Below are 24303 nucleotides of genomic sequence, written 5' to 3' on the forward strand. Positions count from 1 at the left end.
ATAAGTACGTAGAAAATAAATATAAAGAAAATAAATGACAGTAACAAGAACCCCTACTGCCACTCAGCTACCAGTGGCCATCCAGCCTTCTCCTAAAGACCTACTCTGGGACAGAAAGCATTGCCTCCTGACTCAGGCAGACTTGGGAGCTTTTTGCTTCCAAGCAGAAATGGGCATTTTTTGCAACTTCAAACCATTGTTTTAACTTAGGTCCTTTGGATCCAAACTGAACCAATTGAAGGTTTCTCCCACATGCCAGTCTATGAGTGCTCAAAAACAAAAGACCCAGACCCAGGTGGAGACTTTATGAAGAAATCCTCAATAAGTAGGTCAAAGGACAAATTAGAGAAGCAACTAAAAATTAGGCCAAAGACAATGAGGATAATGAAACAGCATACCAAAATTTCTAGGATGTAACCAATGCTGTCCCCAAGGGGGAAAGTATATCCTTACCACATATAATAAAAATCAGAAAAGTAGATTAATGAACTGAACAAAATTTAATGAAAAATAGAAACCATACAAGTAAAGAAACCCCAAATGAGCACAAAAAGAGAAATATTAAAATTTTGAGAAGAAATAGACTAATGGTAGAGCAAAAACACTACAACATGATAAATAAAGTTAAAATCTGGTTATTTAAAAAGGATAGCCAATCTGATTTAAAAGAATTTTTAAAAATCAAATAAATAAAACATTAAATGAACAAGATGAAATCCTAATAAAACAATAAGAAATAAAAATAATATTCAATACTACTATGCATTACATGCTAATAAAACTTTCTTTTGTTAGTATAGAAAATTATCTTCAAAAATATAAAATACAAAAATAGAACTTGAACTGAAGATCTTAAATAATCAAATCTCAGAAAAGGAAATGGAACTGGCTCTAAAGGAAAAACCAATGAAAAACTTCCTGGTTCTAATGGATTTACAGAAAAATTCTATCAAACTTTTTAAAGAACAATGAATATCAATACTACACAAAATAGTCTTAGATATCAAGAAAGAAAGTACTTCACAAGACATAAAGAACAATTCAAATACCTAGAAGAATATTAAAGAACTCCTTCTATGAGATAAACATAGTGCTAATAATTAAACCAAGGACGGCTAACATGAAGGAGAATTATATACCAATAGTGTTAAGGAATATTGATTCAAAATCTTAAAATAAAATCTCGGCAAACAGACAACAGCAATTCACTCAAGCAATCATTCATGATAACCAAGCAAGATTTATACTACGGATACAAGGAGAGTTCAGCATTAGGAAAATAAACAATATAAAATAATCATATAAAAAGCTAGAAATTTAAGATTTTAAACATATGATTACTCAATAATGCAGATTTGGTTGTCATCTCAATCAAAACATGATTATCTCAATAATTCAGATTCAGATAGACTTTGACAAAGTACAATGCTCATTTGTGCTAAAATCCTACAAAGTATAAGTAAGAGAGATTTTTGAATATCACAAAAGTATCTAAAATGTGATGCAAGCATCATGGTCAATGAAGATATACTGGAAGCTTTCATAATAAATGCCAGAGTAAATCAGAGATGCCCACTCTTATTTGATGTACTTCTAGAAGTGCAAGAAATAGCAATAAGATGAAAGAAAGAAATTAAAGGCATAAAGATATACAAAGAGGACATAAAACTTTCCTATTTTCTGATAACATGATGATTAACTTAGAAATCATAAAGAATCAGCAAAGAAATCATTTAGACAACAACTTCAGCAAAGTTGCAGTCTATGAAATGACCTCATCCAAAAAATCCTATTGTAATATTAACAAATGCTAACAAAAATCCAAGGAACAGTAATAATACACAGAGAAATGTCATTCCAAATAACTGCTAAGTGCATCAAATATGTGGGAGTCAAAATATCAAATTACATTCAATACTTTTATAGGTTCAATTTCAAAATGCTCCTTAAAGAAATAAAGAACAACTCAAATAGTAGGAAGAATATCAAATGTCCACGTCTGATCCATGCCAATATAAAAAAAATATATATGTGATTCTACAAAAGTTGTCAGAGTTTTATTGCTATACCAATCAAACTATCAAAGAGATATTTTACAAAACGCAATAACATAATATAAAATTCACATGGGTGAACAGAAGATCTAGAATATAAAGGGAAATAATTCCTAACTCCAGCACTTAGAACAGTGCCTGGCACATAGTAGGCACTTAATAAACACATTGATTGATTGGCTGAAATAATGAAAAAAGGCAGATATGAAGATGGAATAGCACTTCCAGACCTCAAACTACATTATTAAGCATCAGTCACCAAAACCACTTGATATTGGTATAAAGACAGGTATATCAATGTAAAAGACAATCAGAAGTAATGGAACATAAAGACCCAGTGTTCAATAAATGCAAAAATATAAATTACTTAGGAAAGAATCTCATATTGATAAGAACTGCTAGGCAAAGTAGAAAGCTGTCTGACAAAAATTATACTTAGACTAATACTATGTCCCATAATAATTTCAAAATGGCTATCTAACTTGAATATTAACAATCATACTACAAAGAACAAAAGCAGATGACATACTTCTTGCAACTATGTGAGGAGACTTATTTTTAGCCAAAAAGGGATAGAGGCAATTGTGAAGATGAACTAGATTATTTTGATTACATGAAATGGAAACAAAATTAAGGCATCTAGGATAAAAAGTGGCCAAATTGGGAGTGGGGGAGGATCTTTGCATCAAATTTTTTTCACATTTTTATTATATTCATGATATAGAAAACTGTCAGAAATACATAAAACCAGAAGTCATGCTCCAACAGAAAGGACATGAACAGTTTGTTCTTAAAAGAAGAATTTCAGACAATTAACAGTCATATGAAAGAATGCCCCAAAACCCTAATGGTAAAGAAATTCAAATCAAAACAATCCTGAAGTAGTTTCTCACATTTAGCAAATTCGCAAAGATAACCTAAGATGGAAATAGTGAATGTGGGAAGATAAGCACCCTAATGGATTATTGGTGGAAATATGAATCAGTACAACCATTTTCAGAAAACAGTTTGGAATTATGCAAATAAAGTAATTAAAATATCCATATCTTTTGACCTAGAGATTCATTAGTAGGCTTAGAACCCAAGGAGGTAATTGACTATAATTAATAATAATAATAATAATAATAATAAACAGTCCCCATATACATCAAAATATTTATGGTAGTATTGTTAGTGTTATCAAAGGCCTATAAATAAAATAAGTGCTCAAATATTGGGGAATGGTCAAACTGTGATACGTGGAAATAATGAAATATTATTATACTGTAAGAAACAACAAATATGTTGAATAAAGAGAAAGATTTACATTACACAATGCATAGTGAAGTCAGCAGTCAAGAAAATAATATACAATGAATACACCAATGTAAATGGAAAGGACAACTGCAAAACAATCAAAAGAGAAAATTGCAAAATAGAGATATAAGAAAGCACCAAAAAAAAAAAGAGAAAGCAAATGCTGGCAGGGCTGTGGGAAAACAGGCATGCTGATGCACTCACTGTTAAACTGGTGCATTGATCCAGCCATTCTGGAAATTTGGAAATATGTCCCCAAAGTTATTAAACTGTGAATACCTTTTCACCCAGAAATACCACTACTAGGTCTATACCCCAAGGAGATCCAAGAAATAGGAAAAGGTATTTTCTGTTCAAAAATATTTATAGTATCTCTTTTGTGATAGCAAAAAACTGGAAACTCAGGGAGTATCCATCCATTGGGTACTGGCTAAATAAGTTATGGTAAGTAAATGTTATGAGATACTATTGTATTGTAAGAAATGAGAGGGTTTCAAAGAAATCTGAGAAGACTTGTATGGACCGAGGTAAAGTGAAATTTTTTACTATAACATCAACATTGTAAAAACAAACAATTTTAAAAGACTAAAGAATTTCAATCAATGCAGTGAGTGATCAATCACGCTTGCAGAGGACCTAGGATGAAGAATGTTGCCCATTTCCTGATAAAGAGGAGACTCAGAATTCAGAGTGAAGCACACATTTTTTGGACACGAGTAATGTGGGAATTTGTTTTACTTGACTGTGTTTATTTGTTACAACTGTTTTCTTTTCCTTTTTGTTCCAGTTGGTAGAGGAAGTAGGAGAGGTAACAAATACAAATGGAATTTTAAAAACGGCCATTCCACACTAACCTCACGTCCTTTGTTGACAGGATTACGGCACTAGTGCATGAGGGGAATGGAGCAAATATAATTTACTTGGATTTTCTCAAACTTTTGATGAATTCTCTCCTAAAATAGTTGTGAAGAAGATGGCAGACTCTGGATTAGACAATGATACCAATAAACGGATCCAGTACTTGTTGGAGGGGCAGATTCAAAAAGTACTTATCAATGGCTCAATGTCAACGTGGTAGGAGGTCTCCAGTGGAATGCCCCAGGGATCTGTGCTGGGCCCTGTACTGTTAAAACATTTGTCTGTATTCTTATTGAAGCTGAGAGGGAGAGCTAACCCACAAGATGACAGAGTTGAGATCAAAACTGATTTGTCCAGATAAGAGTTTGGGGAAGAATCGAATAAAACGAAATTTAATAGGAATGAATGTAAAGTCCTGCACTTGGGTATCCAAAAAAAAAAAAAACAAGCCACACGCACACCTCCAGAAACATAAGATGGAGGAAAACTGGAGACATACTAAGCGCTCCGACAAAGCTGCTGAGGTTTTAGTGGATGGAAAGCTCAGTAGGGATCAGCAGAGTGATGTGACTCCTTTCCCCTTCCCTTCAAAAAAAAAATCACACTAGCCTGTATTAAGAGGGGCAGAGCTTCCAGGAACAGGAAGGCAAGGTTCCCACTATACTATGGCCTTACTGAAACATGGCTGCAGCGTCAAGCTAAGTTCTGGGTACTAAGCATTAGTTAAGAGCATTGAAAAGTTGGAGGGTGTCCAGAGGAGAGCCTCAAGTACATGACAGGAGGATCAGTTGAAGAAATAGGGCACATTTAGCCTGGAGGAGTCACAATGCCTGTCTTCAGGTATCTGAAGGGCTAAGGGTATAGATCTGTTTGGCTTGGCTGGAGGGCAGAAATACGAATGATGGGGGGATGCTGCAAAATGCCAAACTGAGGCTTGATTCAAGGGGGCAACACTGTAACAATGAGAGTTGCTGCAAACAGGCAGCACGTCTTCCTCAGGCAGCAGCACATGTCATGTCCTGGGAGGTCTTCGAGCAGAGATGGATGAGCCCTTGTCAGATGCGGGGCAGTGGCAACTCCAGCTTGTGTGAGTTGGACTCAGGGACTGCTCATCTCCCTTCCAGCTTTCACATGATGTGATTCTGTGATTTAGGTCTGGAGTGGAGTAACAGACAGAAAGTCCTCTGGATCCAGAGTCAAAGAATTGTGTTTGGATTCCAGCTCCACCACTATACCCATGTGACCTGGGACAAGTCACTTCTCTCTGGGCCTCAGTTTCCTGCATTGCACCATGGGGGGAGGGGAGGAGGTTAGGTGGCCTCCAAGTCCCCTTTGCGCCCTAAATCTGCAGTCCTCGTGCCCAGTGCTTTCCCCTCAGTGCTTCTCTTTCCCCTGAAAGGCATTTATGTACTGGGGGGAAGGAGGAGAAAAAGAAAGTTGAGAAGGAAAGAACTCTTTGATCTCAGATGCTGAAAGGCTATTGTAAATAACCAGGAGTGGGGGAGAAAAAGGAGGGCATTTAAAAGAGGTCAAAAATACTTAGACGGCACCCTTCTCATTTACATGTTTTCAAATAAAATATCACATCTTCAAAATGTTCCTATTAATTTTTCATATGTGGTACTTTGTCATCATGTTTGACGGTTTCCCTTCATAATGTTTGGGCACAAAAATGTAAACAACATTGCACGTCTCCGGCCAAGGTTCCCACAGTCAATTTTCTGTGTAATCGGGGGACCAACAGGCAAGGCTGTGTGCAGTCTCCTGGGCGAAGTCCAAAGAGGGGGTTTGGGGTGTGGGTGTTGGTGTGAGGTGGGGGTATGGGAGTGGGGGGGTGTGGGTGTGGGGAGGTGGGGGTAGGAGTGTGGGGGTTGGGGCATGGGGGGTGGGTTAGGGTGTGGGGGTGGGTATCTGTGTGTATTTATCAAAACTTGTTCTTTTAAGTTTATCACCGAAATGTAAAAAAGAAAAAAAACAGCACAGGAAAGCCACAGAAATAAATAAATAAAAATGAGCTCTCCGTGACTGTATTTCTGTGACAAAAAAAAATCTTATTAGATTTAGAAATCTTATTAATCTTAGAAATCTTATTAATTTTTTTAAAAATCTCTAGTTTCTCAATACATTAAGCCCAAGTCAAGCTCTCGAGCTTGTCTTCTAGGCTTGTCTCTAATGTTTCATGATAGAACTCCCGATATGTCATCACAGCCTTCTTTTGCCTGAAGAAACTTATTTTCCCTTCAAGTAATGAAGAATGTATGTGTCAAAGGAAAGAGGGAGAACTCTGGGAAGGAGACCTGTGGAAGTCTGATACAGACTAACAGACCATCACTAATTTGTTTTTGTGTTATGACAAAAGATGATGGGAAAGGAGAAGGAAGAAAAGTCATGGTCCCAGGACTCTGCTACTCATGGGGATATGACTTTGGCTATGTTACTTTCACTTCATTTTCTCCCCAAACAAGGGTGAGGACCACCCCAAGTGATTTCTAAGGTCCTCCATCTAAAACTGCCATGGTCTAAAATGATTCCCCAAAGCATGGGAAGCAAAATGAGGTCTGGAAATCTTAGTGATTTGCCAGCACCATGGGACGTGGTGACCCAAAGAGCCCACAGCATTAAGAATGGAGCAGCTTCTAGACAGAGAAGTTGAGATCCCCTCTGGACTCTGTCCTGTTCAGATCATTTCTGTAGTTCTGTGTTTGCTCTGGGGGCCACATTGTAAGAAGGATGTTGACACTTCAGATAGTGTCCAGGGGAAAACCAGAATGTAGAAAGGTCTTGAGATCATGATTTACAAGGATCTGTTGGAATGAGGGATATTTATGTTAGAGTAAGGAAAGCTGATGGGAGCCTGAGAAGCATCTTCAAAGATGGGAAGGGGCAGTGTGGCCAATACATTCTGCTCATTCTGAGCAGTCAGTAGCTGTGGGTGGAAGCTGAAATGAGACAACTTTAAGTTTGATGTTAGGGGAAAAGAAAAGAAAACAAAACAACCTTGTTTCTAAGAAATCCTGAAGTGGGCTGCCTAGAGGGGGGGTAGGCTGTGCTTCATGGGAGGTCTTCAAGCAGAGGCTGGAAGTTCCTTTTTCAGTTATGGTTTGGTAATCCATATTGGCCCACAATCACACAGCTAGAAGACAACAAAAGTATAACTTGAATCCAGGTCTTCTGTGGCTCTGAGGTCGACTGCTGTCTGTCTACTACTGCACAGTTGCCTCTCACAAACACTGTCACCTTAATAAACGTTTGCTCAATTGTATTGGACCTTAATAAGTAGGCAAATGATGTGAGGATAGCTGAAAAGCCTCCTATGGAAAGGTAGCCAGAGTAAGGCTATTTTATTTTCCATTATTGTTTCTAGAGATAGGGATGAATAAGCAGCCTTCTTTCATAACCACACCAAAATGGATACTGTTATTTTTCAACCTCATGGCCCAGACGGCTAACTCCAGAGTTGACCATTTATCTTTCTTTAAAACATATTTTCACATTAGTCATGTTGTAAAGAAGTAGTAGAACCAATGGGAGTAGACCATCTATCTCTCAACCAAACAGTAGCTTTAATGTGCTTACTGGTAATCAGCACGGAAGGATAGGTTGAAGCCAGATTATATAATTATACATTGGATTTTAGAGGCATTAAGGAGCCATTCAAGTTTCTTGAGCAGTAGAGTGCCACGGTCAGCTTTGTGCTTTAGGAACATCACAGTCCTTTAACTGAAGAGTAGCCTCAGTGTGCTTAAATACTGTAAACAAGGCTAGAAACTGGACCCACCTAGAGCTTCCCAGAAAATCCCAAGTGGCTCTCCACATTCACTCAACTTCAGTCCCATCCCAGTCTCTATGGATTTACCTGCCTTTATCTATGTGAGAGAGGATTAGATTAGATACCTGGTGCCCATACAATTTCAGTTGCAATAAATAAAAGAGGAAATTTATCCATTTCTTCTGTGCATGTCAGATAATCATTGCAGTTTCTCACCTCCTATTTCACCAACCCCCACCACCCCAGCCCCTTGATTCTGCTCTGTTTATGACTTTATCTCTAAGCCCGAGGGAGTTGCTAGAAGGAGGCAGAGGATACTTACCCAGGATTAGAGGTGGGATTTGAACCCAAGGCTTCCCAACTGTAAAACTAGCACTCTTTCCACAAGGCCATACTGCCTGTGTATATTTCAGATTCAAGTGCCTAATAATTTTGAATCAAATTGACCAAAACTCATATTCAGTGAATAAAGTAAAAATCCACTGCTGAAACAGAAATCCTTACATATTTTGCAAGTCATAGTAGTTCTCCCTTTCTCTCTGTGACTGACTTAAGTTTGATCTGGGTGAGGTCTGGACTTCCCCAGGCAGAGGTTGGTAATCTGTTTCCATTTCTCCTCTTGTTGGAGGGATTGGGGGCTGGAAGGAATGAGCAGGCATGAGGAGAAGCCAGTTTATTCTGGGACTTTCTTCATAACTTACTCAAAAGGGGATGGAGCAGTTGACTGTTTGGTCTTTCTCTGTGTAATCACTTCATCAATGTTGCATGTCCTTTCTTTTGTATGTGTCAAAATCAATTAGCTTGCTCAGCACCTAGAAGGAAGGGACCACATCTGCTGAACCCCAACTTGCAAATAATTACCAAGGCCCTTTATCCAGCCTACAATTTATTTCCCTTTAAAATAAACATGCAAGCTCCCACCAGAAATCCCAATGTAACAATCAAGGCGCCATTGTGAGCACCTCATTGAGACGGGAATTATTTGTAAGCCTGATCTAACCTACTTGGAACGGCTCCTCATCTCATCAAACCATATTATTGAAGGATCATGACCATATAGGGCGTGTGTTCTGTTAAAGTCCCAGATATCTTGGACTGTGATATTACTAAAGCACAGTTCTGCTCAAGAAACTCTGGGGGCCTCCCTAATGCCTCCAGGATCAGTTACACCACGGGGCTGCACCCCTGCCTTGCTTGCTGATTCCTCTCCAGTCCGCTTCACATCCTATATACATTCCAGGTCATTCAGCCCCATCCCAATGTCCCATCTCTTGTCCCTGTCCCTAGGCACAGGCTGGCCCTTTTCCTGGAGGGCTTCCCCTCCTCACATGGGCTTCATGTCAGCTCTGGGTATCTTCAAGGTTAGCTAAGGGCTGCCTCCTTCAGCAGCCTTTCTAGGTACCCCTCCCATTTGTAAGTGCCTCATCCCAGAAATTATTTTATGCTTATATATGTGTATATGCATAGACATACACATACACACACACACACACACACACACACACACACACATATATATACATAGATACAGATTTCCTATTTATTTACCAGTCTTTGTGCTGTGTTCCCCCAGAAGAATATAAGTCTCTTGAGGGCCAGGGTTACTTGCATGTTCAGCCCCAAGCAAAGTACCTAGAACATGGTCTATTGTGTTCCATTATATATCTCATCATTAAACACAGGCTCACGTAGATGTTAGCCAGGCTGAGAAAGCCCAGCTTGGAAAGGAAGGTCTCTGACAAAAGAATCCCCATCTCCAATGTCAGGGCTTGCCATCAGGGCATATTCTCACCAACAAACTGTTCCTCTGCCTAAGCCTTATTAGGAACTCCAGACAGAGGTTCAGTCCAGAACGTTCCTTTTAAGAGACAAATAACCCTGACTGGACAGGAGCCACAGAAAGGAAACTATTCTGGGTGCCCTGGACAGTTTACCAACAATAATCAGTGCCACTCCATAACTGGCCCTCCTCAAGTCCCCAGCCATTTGCTCCATGCTCCCCCAGCCCAGCCACCTTACTGGCTTGCCTATAAGATGGACAGACCTCCTCCTCTAGTTTCTATAACTCAGGGACCCTTAAAGGCTTCTCACGGCCTAGAAGAGAAAGTTCACATTCCTCTGCCTGATATTGCCTTCCCTTCAAAGTCTGGCTCCAAGCTACCTACCCAACCTAATGTCTCAAGTCATATCAACAGAAACCCTATACTCCAGCCAATCTAAAAAAGCACTGATCCAAGCCGTATGTGTCTCCTAGGTCTGATGCAATGTCAGCTCCCTGAGGGCAGAGAGGTCCTCATTTTTGTTCGTATCTTCAGTGCCTGCAGCAAGTAGGCACATGTTAGAAGGCTTCTTGGCCAATGGATTGTCAGGCACCTGGCTAAACGCTGTGGATTCAAAAGCCAAACCAAATGATTCAGCACCTCAAAGCAATTACATTTGTTTTTAGTCTATGGGAGATACAATTTGTACACATGTAAGTCTACACAAAAGAAATTTAAATGATGAGGATGAGGATGAATTCGGAACTTGGATTTTTTTTAAATGGTCATTAATTACTTTTTACATAGAATTGGGAAATATTTAATGAAATAAATAAAAATAACTTAAAAAATAATCATGGGGATAGAAAGGCTCTCCTCAAGCATCCCTTGCAAATTCCCTCCTCCATGCCTCTGTCTTGCTTCCCCCTCTTCCTGAAGTGTCCTTCCCACTCCCATTCTTTGGGTCCTACTTCTAATGCTTTCTTGTTCATGGATGATGCAGTAGAGTGGAATGGAGTGAAAAGGGTATTTCTGGAGCCAGGAAAGATCTGGGTTCAAATCCTGCCCTGGACACTTATGTGACCATCAGCAAGCCTCCACTTTGTTGTCTGTAGCCTGAGGATGATAATACCTGTTGAACTAACCAGTAAGCATTTATGAAATACTTCCTATGTTCCAGCCACTGTACTGAGCACTGGGGAATCAAAGAAAGGCAAAGACAGTCTCTATCCTCAAGGAGCTTATCTTCATAGAGAATCTAATGACAGGGCTGTCTGGTGCTTTGCAAACCTTAGATCACACAGACATCAGCTACACTGGCGAAGAAGAGTTAGTCTTTGTCTGTTATCTCATTTTGAGCATTATCATGATAAAAAAATTAATAATAATAATAGGTAAAGGAAGCAGCTAGATGATTCTGTAGATAAGACAGTGGGACTTGGGTCAGGAAGACCTGAGTTTAAATCCAGCCTCAGCCAACTCACTAGCTGTATGACCCTAGGCAAATCACTTAACCTGTTTGCCTTAAGCTACTGGAGAAGGAAATGGCAAACCATTCCCTTACCTTTGCCAAGAAAACCCCATGTAGGGTAACAAAGAGTCAGATATGACTGAAAATGATTGAACAACAAAATCAATACTAGCTAGCATTCATGTAGTACTTAGGGTTTCTAAGTGCTTTACAAATATTATCTTATTTTATCCTTATGACAATGTTGAGGAAGTTGATGCTATTATCTTCATTTTACAGAGGAGGAAACTGAGACACAGAGAAGTTAAGTGACTTGCCAAGGGTCACACAGCTAGTAAGTATCTGAGGCCAGATTTGAACTCAGGTCTTCCTGAGCCCAATGCTCTATCTATTATGGAGGTAGGTGCTATTATTATTATTATTATTCCCCTGAAACTGAAGCAGACAGAGATTAAGTGACTATATAATTAATGACTATTTATTAAGAAGTATAACTATAATTATTAGAATTATTGTTATCATTACTATTACAAAGCCTTCCCTGACCACTCTGTCCTTAAAGTAGTTATCCCCTTTCTCTGAATCCCTCTAGAACTTAACTCCTCAACTGATTGTCTTATCCAAACAAAGTCTAAGCTCTAGGAGGAGGAGAACACCCCCCAAGTTCACAGCGATTCTTCACCTAGGTTTGAGGGACTGACTCTCTTTCTCTCTTTCTCTCTCTCTCTCTCTCTCTCTCTCTCTCTCTCTCTCTCTCTCTCAAAATATACGAGATATTTATATATAATATTATATCTGCTACATAATTTGTTATATTATTATGTTATATATTCTATGTATATATTTTAATAATTATATTTCAATAAAATCGTTTTCCTCTGTAATCCAATGTATTCTGTTTTGCACGTTTAAAAACATGATTTGGGGGGGATCCCTGGGCTTCTGCAGACTGACTACTCGAGGGGTCCAGGGCATGACAAAAACCAGAGGAAGGTCCACACTAAGTAAGGGATCCCCTCAATGCCTTGCTGAGCACTCTGTGAATACCTGTTGGGATGAAGAATGACTCCAGATTTAAAGACAGGCCAAGAAGGGATGGAAAACCCATTAGAGCCCTGTGGAGAGAGTGAGAAAGCTGGGCCTTGCCAAGGAAATGTGGTAGGAGAGCCGAGGTCCAGCCGAGGTCCAGCCGTGGTTGGAGGACTGGCCGCCGGCCCGCCTCCGGCAGGTGGTGGCCTTCTCAGGCCTTTTAATAGGTGGCTTCTGTCTGAAAGCATGAAATCGATCCAAGAAGCATGTGGGCTGTGTCCTGGTGTCAGGCCTGGGTGAAGCCCGGCCGTAGGCGCGCAGATTGCCTTAACAGTAAGACTCTGGCCCGAGATAAGAGAAAGTGGGAAACCAGGAAGAAAATTCCCCCTTCCGAGGCCTTCCTGCCTTTATTAAACAATGGCACTGATTGGAAAAACTTGCAAATATTCCACTGTTTGTTTACTCGGGACCTATGGAAACAGAAATTAGAGTTTGCCTCGGCAGGCGCTGCCCAGCCCTTGGAAGCCGGCATCGGCATCAGTGATCTCTGTCAAGGACGTGAGGCGGCCCGGCCAGCTGGCACCCCGGCCGCAGCCCCTCTCCCTGAACCCGCAGCCCGAGGCCTCCCGAGTGAGGGGAGAAGCAAAGCCGGAGCTGGGAGGGGTGGGGGGCCCTGCAGCTGAAACCCAGCGGCTCAGCCGGATCTGAAATGTTCCTGGAAGAGGGAAGCTGTTTCTGCGCTCTGCAAGCGAAGTCGGGCTCCCCAGCCACAGCAGAAACAAACCTTGAAGATCGTGAAGAGATGGGTGCCCTGGCAGAGCTGAGCTCAGAGGTGAAGCCGCCGCCAGCTGTGGACCAGTCTCGGAGGGGTCGCTTCGTGATTCCCTGGGCAGAGCCCGAGGACCGACAGGCCGCCAAACCTTGGGGGGAGGGGCTCTGGGTTCGAATCCCAATCTGCGCTTCTCCCTGGGCAGGTCACCTCTGCTCTCTGGGACTCAGTTTCCCCACTTTCCAGAGAAGGCTTTGGAGAGCACAGCTCCAGAGTGTCCTTCCAGCTCTAGGCCTCTGACCCTGAGGACATGTTTTAACTGAAAAGAAAATAAATCTCACATTTCAGTAAGAGAGCAAATTTATTTTCTCTTCATTAAATTCCACGGCCAATTTGTTTTCGTTTTTGTTACTTTTTTTTTTAATGGGGAGAAGGCATGATTTCATTGATGACAGCAATTCCTGGTGTGGAAAGTCCCCCTACCAATATAACTCTACAACTAATCTGTAATATAAGAGTCTTAGAAAATGCCTGGCACACAGTAGGTGTCTAAAAATGTTTACTGATTGATTGGGATGAAGGACGTGCTCAGGGTCTCACAGACAGCACACGGCAGAGGCAGCACTTGAACCCCAGCCCTCCTGACTCTGTCCATGACACAACCTGGCCCCACACAATCTGCAGGGGCCTCGATCCTTAGAATGGGAGCCCACATCTTGTTTTCCTTTGTTCGATTCAAGCCCTTTGTCCACTAGCTTTCCCTTCTTCCTTGACATCTGTTTGCCCCTCCGTATCCTGGAAGTATTCAGTGCATTAAGTTTTCAGTTGGAAGCCAATGAGAACACATCTCAGCCACCTCATTTTGTAAAGCCCTTCAATCAATGGTAATGTTTTCTGACTAGCAAATAAAAGGGTTGCATCAAAAAAAAACAATTTAACTCATTACTTACAGATGGGGGTAATGAACAACAGTCAGCGTCGGCCCGCAGAGTGGGGCGCAACGTGTTCTGGAAGCCAGGTCACGAGACCCCAGAACAGACAAGCTGGAAGGGATCTCAGGGTCTCCACATGTGACGGGATCCCCAGCGTCCCCTCGGACGGAAAGGCAGCCTGCAGTGGCCCACTCTACCTTTGGGGTGGCTTCCATCGGGAGGAGGGTTTTCCTGGCATCAAACAGAAATCTGCCTCTCTACTACTGGCTCTTCCATCTGAGGCCAAGCAGAAGAAGGTGAATCCCTCTCCCCAGGATCTCTGACCAAATGCAGCTTTCATGCCCCTCCCACCTCCACTTCATGTTTCTCTTCTCCAGGACGGACATGCCCAGTTCCTCCCACCAATACTCATGGTGCTTGGACTCAAGCAAGGCCCTTTGCTGTTTCAGTTGCCCCCCGCAACCGCTCTGGAATATTACCCTGGATTATTGGACTCTGGGTTCCAAACAGCGAAGGTTTTAAAATCCATTAGTTTCTACCAGATGCTTCCTTTTTCCAAAGGAAAGTGGTCACAATTTATTTTTTAAAGGGGATGAGTTATCATAGCATGAAGTGAATTAAATGGTACAAAGGATTTCAGAAGTCAACTAGTCTAATCTCATTTGACAGATAGGGAAAGCAAGGCAGAGAATGATGAAAAGAGAACGATGAAATGAACTGGCCTCTCTAGGGTCTAAAATCAGGCCCTCTGACCACAAATCTAACACTTCCCACCGTACCATTGGACCCTATTCTCATTCTGCTTCATGTGTGTGTGTGTGTGTGTGTGTGTGTGTGTGTGTGTGTGTGTGTGAATGTGGGGGGATGAGAAGGGCTTAGCAATGGCAGCGGCCCACTATCGGCCATTCCTAAGAGACACATCCCAGGTCACAAAGAAAACAAAAAGAAATGGAAAGATGAGATGAATCAGTCTTCTTGGTGTCTGGCTCACTTTCCTGGGTGCTTTTGGTTTCTCCTATCTGTCTTAGATAACAATTCAAGGAGATGGTCAGGGTGACTTTCTGCCTTCTGGCCCTCCAGGGCATTCCTGGGGCTCAGCAAATGTCAAGCCTCAGCTCTGAAAACAATTCTTCTAAAAACAATCACTGAAAGTCTGATGGATTTTCAAAACTGTGGTGAAATCTTGATGGTGGATGGAGCAAGGAAATGGCCAGGCCTTGTGAAATGCCATTGACACTTGTCTGAAGCCCAATTCACATCAGGTGGAACCTTCTGACAATATGGAATAGAAGCCAGAAGGTTCCATTCACTGGGAGGAGAAGACTTGGCTCCCCAAAGGGGCCCTAAGTGGGTTCCTGGAAGGTATTAGCTCTTCACCAACTATGAGATCCCTAAAAATGGTGTTAGGGCACAACTTGGGGGGAGTGTGTGTGTATGTGTGTGTGTGTGTGTGTGTATATGTGTGTGTGTGTGTGTGTGTGTGTCTGGTTACACACATGAGGCAGTGGCTCTAATGAGAGGGTGGCCATCTTTGTCTCTCCACCCATTCACTTATTTATTCGATAAAAATTGAAGGCTCATGGAGCAGAAAATGCTTTGCTAAACCATGGGAGGGCTATTTCAAACTAGGTTTCCTCACTGAATCATTCCAACAGAGGGTGTAAACTATTAGGGGAAGTGTCAGGTTCAAACCACAGCACCCCATGCACCCTTAAAATTGGTGAGACAGCTAGGTGGAATAGTGGATAGAGCCCTAGGCTTGGAGTAATCTAGAAGTCCTAGATTCAAGTCCAGCCTTTATAAGTTGTGTGAGCCTGGGCAAATCACTTAACCTTTGCCTGCCTCAGTTTCTTCATTTGCAAAATGAAGATAAACATAGCACCTATCTCCCAGGGTAGTTGTGATGATGAAATGAGATAATATGTTTAAAGTGCTATATAAATGCTAGTTATTATAATATTATTTCTCCCATAAAACCCAGTAACTCTCTCTCACCTCTAGATTCACCAGGCAGGCTCCTATTTGGCTTTTAAAGTCCTTTGTGACGTGTCATCAGGCTCTTTTCAGCCTCATTCCCCCTTCCGCTGGCTGCTCTAGCCAGGCTGGCCCTCTCTGTTCCTCTCAAATGATACCTACATCATCTCTCGTCTCCATGGCTTTGCACTGTCTCCCTCCTCCCCTCCGCCTGGATTGCACCCCAAGTCGGTGTGGCCAGATCTGAAGGTAGTAGAGGAGAATTCAGTGTAAGAAGACAGGCCAGGTAAGGGAGGAACCAGGTGTGCAGGAATTTCTGTCTGCTCCTGGAGGTGACAGGGGGTCACCGGAGTTTACTGAGCAGGAGGGTGACATGGTCAGACCTGGACTTCAGGAAAATCTCTTTGGAGGCTGAATGAAGGATGGCCTGGAGGGGGAGACTTGCGGCAGGCAGAGCTCTCCCCCACAGCAGGTATTGCCATAGTCCCAACGTGAGGTGACCCTCGAGAGGGTCTGCACCGGGGAGGGGGAGGGGGCAGGGTGGCCACGTCAGAGAAGAGAAGGGGGAGTGCTGGAGAGATGGGAATGCTCACACCCAGGTCAGGTTACCTACAGCCAGGGAGGCTGTAGTTCAGAACCATCAGGTTCTGAGGTTTTGCCTCCTCCTTCCCGGACCCTGGACCCTAACTGAAGAGTCAGTCCCTGGAGTCCTGGGCCACCCACTTCTGCCGAGGAACCTGGCACAGAAGGCAGCTCGTCAAGGAGAATTTCACAACTGTCCTTTATGAAGGTCACTCTTCCCTAGATCAAACTGGGGGCCTGCTGAGGGAGGCAGAGGCAGGGGCACAGCCTGACCTCCTGAGGCCTGAGATAAACCAATTGGAGAGTGGGAAGACAGATCACACCCCACCCTCCCAAGTCAATATGGGGCTTATCTCCTACACAAGCACAGTTACCTTTCCCCCACAATCACCCTAAATTACCCTTACTATGTTCTTTCCTGCCACAGTGAAATGTTCCAACCTCCTGCCCTTGCTGCTCCAGGCAATTGTGACCCAATGAGCATCCATAACAGCAAATAAGGGGCACATGAAAAAATCCTCTCTGTCGCCTAGCAGCCGGGGGAGGTGCCTCGTCATTGGCTACACCCCAAGCAATCAGAGTGAGGATCCCAATCTAGTGTGAGGTTCCTCAATAATGCTCCCGTACCTTCCACTGCTGTAATAGAAATGTCCATCAGAAGTACGAGGAAAGCCCCACTCCCCTGAACTGAGGTCAGTCAGATCAGCCTCTGCTTCCTCAAAAGGGTCACACAAAAGGTGGAAGACTAAGGACGTGGCCCAGCACGGCCAGCCCCAGGAACCGCAGCAGCAGATTCCATCTCTGGGATAACACAGATACAACCAGGGCAAGGCTGGACAGCTGCCTGACCTCTAGGCTCCTGACTTTGTCATTATCACTATATCCCTCATCAATTAGGAAATAACAAGCTAACATTTTCCAAGCATGTGTTTCTTACTCAGTTTTGACTAGGTGGCCACATATGTTCCTCCCGTCTCTGAGACCCCGGGATTCTGGGAAACATGAGATTGTGTTTTATATTGGCTGACAGCCCCCCATCTCTGGGTGAGACAGGCACGGTTAGCAAGGCTGTGGATCTGGCTCAAGCCAAGTGTTGTCCATGAGCAGCAGCTAATGATGGACGTTGCCGATGCCATCTTCCCTGGGGGAGTCTCTAGTGACCATTAATCTAGGTCTGGCCCAGCCAGGCTTCATCATCTTCCCACCACTGGCCTTGCCTGCCAGACGCTAAACCACCGAAACCCAGGAGGACTGAGCCCTTTCACCCCAAGGCATTTCCATCCTGGGCCCTCACTGTCCAGCCTGGATCACATTCAGACCTGCCCCCAGCTAGGCTTTCCTTCACTCCCCATATTCTTTCCATTTGTTTTGTCATTGTGTGTGGAACCTCAGTACAGCTAGGTGGCACCGTGGAAAGAGTGTTGGAACTAGAGTCAGAAGGACCTGAGTTCAAATCCAGCCTTAGACACTTACTAGCTGTGTGACCCTGGACAAGCCACTCTCTTTGTCTCAGTTCCTCTTCTATAAAATGAGCTGGAGAAGAAGCGGCAAGCCATTCCAGTATTTCTGCCAAGAAAACCCCAAATTGGGTCATGGAGAATCGGGCACGACTAAAAAAAATGCCTACACAACAAGCATAACCCCAGCCCTCCTCCTATCCTTTCAGTTCTCTCTAACTGTGACCAAATCACTCCTTCCACTGCTGTGGGAGAGTGTCAGTCTACTCACTGAGGCTCCAGTCACCATCGTATAGCCTTCCCAACCAAAACACACCTCCCTGGATGCCATGCTTCTGTGCATGTGTGTGTGTGGTGGTGGTGGTGTTTAGAAAATTAGAAAGGGTTGGGAGCAATTTTCTCTGGTCCACATCTTCTTATCCTTGATAACAGCTGCCTCACGGGCTTAGTCAGACCAAGAGCTAAAAGCAGCAGTGATGACAACGTATAAGAGGCAGAGTGTTAGAGTGGACAGTCGCAGAGTTAAGAAGAACTGGGTTCAAGTGCCTCTGGTCAAATGACTTCTCAGAGACCCAGGCAGCAGAAGTAGTGGTAGTAGTAGTTGTCATTGTTGTCATTGTAGTAATAAAATAATAGTAATAGAAATAGTAATATAGCAAAAGTAATAGTAGGAATGGTAATAGTAAAAGTGGCAGTAATAATAGTAGTAGTAGTGATAGTAAAGTAGTAATAGGAGGAGAAGTGATAGTAGTAGTAATAGTAAAGTTAGTAGTAGCAGTGGTAGGAGTAATGGTGGTAAGAGCAGTGGTAGTAGTAGTAATAGTAAAGTAGTAACAGTATTAATGGTAATTGTAGTAATAGTAAAAGCAATGGTAGTAGTACCAAAAATAAAAGTAACAGTAGTAGTAACAGTAGTAGTAGTAAAAGCAAAAGTAATAGTAATAGTAATGGCATTAGAAATAGTAAAGTAGTGATAGTATTAACAATAGTAGTAGTAACAGCAAAAGTAGTAGTAGTAGCAAGGGTAGTAGTAGCAATAGTAAAATAGTAATAGTAGTAGCAATACTAAAAGCTGTAATAGCATTAGTAATAGTAGTAGTAAAGTAGCAATAGCATTAGTAATAGTAAAATAGTAATAGCAAAAGTAATAGTAGCAGTAACAGCATTAGTAATAGTGCTAATAGCAAAAGTAATGATGGTAGTAGCAATGGTAATATTAGCAATAGTAAAAGTAATAGTAGTAGTAATAGTAATAGTAGCAGCAATAGTAAAAGTAGTATTAAAAGTAGGAGTGGTAACAGTAAAAGTAGTAACATTAGTATAATATAGTATTTAGTAGTAACAGTAAAAGTAGTAGTAATAGTAGTAATTAGTAGGAGTAGTAATAGTAAAGTTAGTAGTAGCAGTAATAGTGGCAATAAGAGTAGCCATAGTAATGGGACAGAAGCAATGACACATCTCAGAGCCCAGATTAACACTGCATTCTTCATATCACTATCATACCATTATTCATTTTTCCCCATCAGTCAGAGAAGTCTGCTTCCTCTCTGTCAGAAATGTTTGATGGAGAAAAGGAATCAGTGAATGGATGACCATTTATGAAGGTGGGGCTGTGAAACCAGAGAGGCTGAAAACCATGCCTGGGGAGGGAGGGATCCAGCAACAGTTATCACTTAGGAAGTGACCATGATGTGCCAGAAGCTGTGCCGGGTGTGGAAGAGTTAGACAGAAATAAAAGCCCCTGCCCTCAAGCTGCTTATATTCTATTGAACTCATACCCATACTACTATATATACACACGATATAGATATAGATATAGATGATATAGATATAGATATAGATATAGATATAGATATAGATATAGATATAGATATAGATATAGATATAGATATAGATATAGATATAGATATAGATATAGATATAGATATAGATATAGATATAGATATAGATTAGATGTAGATGTAGATGTAGATGTAGATGTAGATGTAGATGTAGATGTAGATGTAGATGTAGATGTAGATGTAGATGTAGATATAGATTAGATATAGATATAGATATAGATATAGATATAGATATAGATATAGATATAGATATAGATATAGATTTAGATATAGATATAGATATAGATATAGATATAGATATAGATATAGATTAGATATAGATATAGATATAGATATAGATATAGATATAGATATAGATATAGATATAGATATAGATATAGATATAGATATAGATATAGATATAGATATAGATATAGATATAGATATAGATATAGATATAGATATAGATAGATATAGATATAGATACTACTATACACACACACACACACACACACACAGGGTAAATACTAGACTATAGGTGAAGGAGGTTACTGGGCTGGGAAGGGGCCATGTCAGGAAAGACTTCCTTACAAACAGGTGTTGAAGCTAAGAATGAGACACTGAAGCTCAGAGCTGCTCTCTTCTGCTGAGAATCAGACATTCAAGGGGCCCCCAATCATCCTTCTCTGCCCCCCCCACCCTGTCTGATCATCTTCACATTGGTTTGGCTTCCCTGTGCCCCAGGATCTCGGTGGAATTGCTCTCTTTTTAAACATGCTGATCATTTTCAAAGCCCTCTACCCTAACTTGTCATACCTGGAGTTGCCTTAATATCACCCATTTGGGAAGTTGTCATTCTGAGAGTCCTTTGCTTCAGTTAGTTAGCTAGTTAGCTAGTCAGGCAGTTATTTCTGATTCTGGAGGGTTACTTCAAAACTTGCATAATCAGCCCCTGACTTACTAAATGCTTTCTGATTGGTCCGGGCTTGCATCTCCCGGATGATTGCCTCCAATAATAAGAGTTGATACCTAGCACTTCTACAGTGTTCTAGGGTTTGCAGCAATTAGCTTCTTTAAGCCTAGAGGACAATGTAATGGCCGTAAAGGTCAATGTGGTTCCTTCATCTTTAACTTTAAGGTGTTGTTTGTTAGACAAAACGTTATGAGCTCAATCACAATTGCTCTGAGCTCCCAATTAAGAAAATTCCTAACATTTAGGCAAAGGTTGAACTTTTTGCACAACTTTACATCTGTCTCTAATTCCTGGATTCTTTGTAGTTAACTATATGCAAAACGTTTGCGTAATGCAACAGCAAACAATAGATTATATTACAATCTCTGTGGATAGACAAGTTCAAGAGAAGAAGCTGGGAGAATAGCTGACTTTGTCTTGGGACTTGCCCCAGCCTGGGTCTGCTACTCCAAAGTGGCTGTAGAGTTGATGAATCTGCTTACTACCTTCCCCTCTCTGCCATGATTCAGAGCTACCTTCAATCTTCAGAGCTATGCTGTAAAGCCACGTACTCTAATTTCTGAAATTCTGCCCACCCTCAACTTGTTTAATAATTTATAGTTGATTTCTAGAGGCATCACCAAGTTTCTCAGCTCACTGGAGTTGACTTCCTATCTGACATCATTTCATTCCATCCAATGACTCTCAAAGATGTTTCACACTAAGTTTATGGTATTTTGATTAGCTGAAATGCATTCTCACCTAATTAAGGCATCAGAGCTAAATTGGGGTGAAATAGTTTCAACTCTACTCCTACAGTATCTCATTTGATCCTCTCAACAATACAGTGAATTAGGTATAATTATATCCATTTTCTAGATGAGGAAACTGAGGCTGAGAATGATTAAGTGAGTGCCCAGGATTCACTTGCCTCATAGTATTCCACAAGGAGTGTGCCCACCATGCTAGAGAGCTTCCTTCAGAGATCTTGACACTGAATGGACCCCAGTGGAGCACTCCTGTCAGCCATCGGTTTCCCAAGACCAGTTCTCTAAGGTAGGGATTCTGAATTGGGGTTTCACGAACTTGTAAAAGAAAACATTTTGATAACTATTTCAATATATTAGTTTCCTTTGTAATTCTGTGTGTTTTATGCATTTAATAACATTACTCTGAGAAGGGGTCTATCGGCTTCACCATACTGCCAGAGGAGTATTTGATGTAAAAAAAAATTAGTTAGGAACCCTGGATCTAAGAGATTATAATATTTGTTGTTTCCCTTCAGTTTGGAGAGAAAGGTCATCAAAACCAATGATGCCACTTTCATGGAAAAAGAATTCAAGATGGAAATCTATTGCCAAGGACCTTGGGCTAAGTATTCTCTAAGATAATTGGATAGTGAAGTAGTAGTTATTAAGCACCTACTACGTGCCAGGGACTATACTCAGCCCTTTACAGACATCATGTCCTTTGATCCTCACAACGATCCCAGGAGGTGGGGGCTATTATCGATCCCCAGTGAGGAAACTGAGGCCGAGGAATTTGAGTGACTTGCCTAAGGTCATGTAGCTAATAAGGTTTTTAGGCTGAATTTGAACTCAGAGCTTCCTGACTCCAAGACCAGTGCTCTGTCCGCTGCACCCCCTCATTGCCTCACTGGAGAGCCAATAGATAGCACCACTACCGGCAAACTATCGGTATATATAAAAAGACCCAGACAAGTGATGTGAACCCAAAGCAGGACCTGGTGACATGGGACAGAGGGGGAGAGAGGTGTCAAAAACTCTCTGTTTAATCCTAGGGAGGCACGAGAGCCATTACCACAAGCCCCAGACGAAGGACACGTCCCACAAGATGGATTGGCTAATGGGATCTGACCATTGGCGTTTGGGAACTTGATCATAAGAAAGCTCTCCTCTCTCCTAATTTTGAAGATTTATCATGTCATTAGTTATGCTTTAATAAACATCTAGTTGGCCCCAGATAACTGTTTTTCCCAAATGTTTCAAACTTAATGTTTGTGTGTGTGTGTGTTTTTAAAGGAAAAAAAAATACAAACACAAAACAAAACAATCCCCCCCCCAAGAAGCCCACACTCAGAACGACAAGTCCTGCCAATGCTCCCTCCCTGCCAAGTCCTATTAGTATAAATGAATGGTTTATTTTAAGAAATGCCTGATAAATTATTCTACATAATCGGTAATGAGGGGACTGTCAGCAAAGGAGAATCATTTCCAAAATTTACTTGGCATAAAGGAACAAGCTGCTTCTAACTCAGACTCTGTTATGTGGCCTTAACCCCACTGGATTCTATTAATCTTCTCGCAAGAGGAGGGATCAGCCTGTATGTGCAGTCATCAGAGCTGAGCTCGTTGCAGCCTCCCAGTCTGCAGGCTGGGGAATCTGCAGCAGAACGGGGACGATTTCAAACTTCCCTGAAGCAACTCTTCCAGCTGCCGCATTTCCTGTTCAGGCTGGATCGTGGGGTCACACTGAAAAGCCTTGGAAGATACCTACAATCTTCTCCCTTCATTTCATAGATTAGGAAACTGAAGCCTTGAAAAATTAAGTGATTTGGCCTAGGTCACACAGTTAAGAAGTGGCTTAGCTGGATTTCCAACGCTGGTCTTCTGGCTACTCCAAAACAAGGGCTCCCTTTACCTCAACACACTGTTATCACAAGGCACTGGGGTGGGATCAGATGAGCCCCAAGTGGCATCATAGAGAGAAGTGGACATTGGGGTCCAAACTTGCTCTAGGAATTCAATGGTTGTAAACTGCTTTAGTTGGCTCCATAAATAAGTGACTATTATTCTCATTTCCATTATCTTTCCCTTCCCCCCATTAGAGTTCAATAAACATTTATTAAGCCCTTACTATGTGCCAGGCACTGTGCTAGGCACTGGAAATACAAATACAAAAAAGAAAGAGTTCCTGCCCTCAAGGAGCTTACAATCTAATGCACATAAATACACACAAAATGTGGAAAAGTGGGATGTGGGGGAGGAGTGAAGGAGGCATGGTGGAGGTGTCAAAGAAGTCCTTAATAAGCTTGGCCAGGTGGGAAGTGAGATGTCTGAGGAAATATCAGTCCTATTCCTTCTCCTTCAATGCAGGAGTTTATGGTTCCTCCAATCAGGGGAGTAGAGGCTACCAATGAGGTGTGAGGAACAAGGCTGAATGGACCTTTCAAGATGACAAGATTTTCCAGTGATGGGTTTACTGAGGACATGATGGAGAAGTCAAAGAAATCCAGAATGAGAATGGCCAGGTGGAAACAAGGAAATGGCTGAGGGTGTCTGGGTTCAGTTCAGATAGAAATGGTCCTAGGATGAGTCACTGTCCTGCTAATACCAACGCTGTTCTCAATATTTTATGTTGTATGGACTATGGCACCAGTGGATAACTATTTTTAAAATTAATATAATGCTGATGGTGATAAGGATTTTAAATACTGTTACAAATATGAAAGGACTGTCATCAGGTCCTTTATGGCTCTAGTGAAACATGGACCCCGGGATTAAGAGAATGTGTCTCATTAATGTGTAGTAGATGGATAGGTAGGTGAGCAGTAGACAGA

At 41.8% G+C, this 24303-nt stretch overlaps 1 protein-coding gene and 1 long non-coding RNA gene across 4 annotated transcripts in view; both read right to left on the bottom strand.

The window, feature by feature from the left end:
* Positions 1-24303, bottom strand: part of SUGCT (succinyl-CoA:glutarate-CoA transferase) — a 619772-nt gene that overhangs the window by 73388 nt on the left and 522081 nt on the right. The window lies entirely within an intron of this gene.
* Positions 8636-16961, bottom strand: LOC110192940 (uncharacterized). 2 transcript variants are annotated; one of them, XR_013485780.1, is made up of 3 exons: positions 16896-16961; positions 15934-16155; positions 8636-8789 (listed from the first exon to the last, which is right to left on the bottom strand). It is a non-coding gene; the product is annotated as an uncharacterized LOC110192940 (long non-coding RNA). The 2 variants fall into 2 exon arrangements; XR_002320319.2 differs by lacking the exon at positions 8636-8789 and adding an exon at positions 13729-13801.

This window comes from Phascolarctos cinereus, unplaced genomic scaffold (assembly GCF_003287225.1).
Source record: "Phascolarctos cinereus isolate Bilbo 61053 unplaced genomic scaffold, phaCin_HiC Scaffold_4;HRSCAF=312, whole genome shotgun sequence".
In the NCBI taxonomy this organism is placed as follows: Eukaryota; Metazoa; Chordata; class Mammalia; order Diprotodontia; family Phascolarctidae; genus Phascolarctos; species Phascolarctos cinereus.